Below are 1,589 nucleotides of genomic sequence, written 5' to 3' on the forward strand. Positions count from 1 at the left end.
TGTGTGTCCTTCAGCATTTTCATTAATTTAAAGAACATCATGGTATAAAAATAACTATCAACAAGGGCTCCCCCTGCCAGGTTGAGTGCCGACTTCAGGTCCGTGACCCAGGACGGTGGGCTTCAGAGACCACTGAACGGGGCCTGCGTCCTGACTGCTGCTTACTGATCGGGTCCCGGGCAAGCTTCTCAATGTCTCAGAATCTTCTCTGGGTTTTCTTTTCTACACTCTGCAGTAGAAATCTTGTAGCACCCATACCAGGTGCAAGTGACCCCATCCCCCACTTGGAGATTTCTGCGCAGGGTCCAGTGGCTTGGCAGGACTTCCTGAATGTGTACCTCCTGCCCCGCTGACCGGCTGGTTTCCGTGCAATGGAACGAGGGGTGTGTGGGGGGCTGTCCCCAGACTGTCAAAGTGACTCAAGCACTGTGATGTAAATGCAGGTCCCCGTGGGGCACAACATGAGTCACTTGCCCGTGAAATGCTTGCACAAAAGATCATGGATAACGTCTGTGTCCATTGGGTCCCCAAAACAAGTACCACCAAGGAGAGAAGCAGGTAGGTAAGCGTTTTCAGGGGAAAGTGGCGTGGTTCCAGACTGGAATGCCTGCTTTGAAGTCAGGCTTGTGTTCGCTTCCAGGTTTTTCCAGCCACCACTGGCCCTGCAGCCCTGTAGGTCTGGAGCAGCAAGCATGTAGTTACCCCCCCTTACAGATGAACCTGAGGTTCACGTGGGCACAGCAGCCTGTACAGGGACACGCGGCCAGTCAGGCTGAGAACCTGCTTGCAGATATGCCTGGGAGTCCGCTTGAACTGCGGTAGCCACCCATGAGTGGGGTTTTCCTCCTTCCTCCGCTTGTCCTCTACATCTCCCTCTGGTATCCTGGGTCCAGCAGCCCTCATCCCCTAGGACCTCTTGTCCAGCGATCCACTCAATCCGTCCACTGCCCCTCCCACCCTTTATGTCCCTTCCACCTCCTTCCCGATATAAACCCATGGCCCCTCCCACCAGGATCCACCCCCCCCCCAGCCCCCTTCTCAAAGCTGTCTGGCCAGCCTCCAACCCTGTCCTCCTCCCGCAGTTGGGTGTCTGAACCCAGCCGGTGCAAACTGACCCTTCCCTCTTTCCAGCTCACTTCCGGTGACCTCAGCCGCTTCACAGCCTTACTCGCTGGTCCAGACCCCATGCTGCCCTTGGTGACTCTGCTCCGTGGTGTTCATAGTCCTTTCCAGCCTCCACATTCTCTTGCCCCATTATCTTGCTCATGATCTTGATTCCTTTTCCTCTGAGAGGTAGAAGCAAATAGGAACCTCCCCTACCCCTACCAGCCTTTCTGTGTCTGTAGGTTGCTCCCCCGAGTAAAACTACAGCTCTCCACACACACCCCTGTCCTCCCCGCCAGCTCTCTTTCCATCTTCAGGACAACCACTGCCTGACCTACTCTCGATTGTACTGGTTTCCTCATCCGGATGTGAACTCCCTGGCCTTTTGTCTCCGGTTCACGGCTGTCTCCCCTGAGCCCAGGACAGTGCCTGGCACTTGGTGATGCTCAGCAAATAATTGTCAAAAGAATGTTCTTGAAATACCT

Source organism: Lontra canadensis, unplaced genomic scaffold (assembly GCF_010015895.1).
Source record: "Lontra canadensis isolate GAN:19392208 unplaced genomic scaffold, GSC_riverotter_1.0 scaffold1, whole genome shotgun sequence".
Classification (NCBI taxonomy): domain Eukaryota; kingdom Metazoa; phylum Chordata; class Mammalia; order Carnivora; family Mustelidae; genus Lontra; species Lontra canadensis.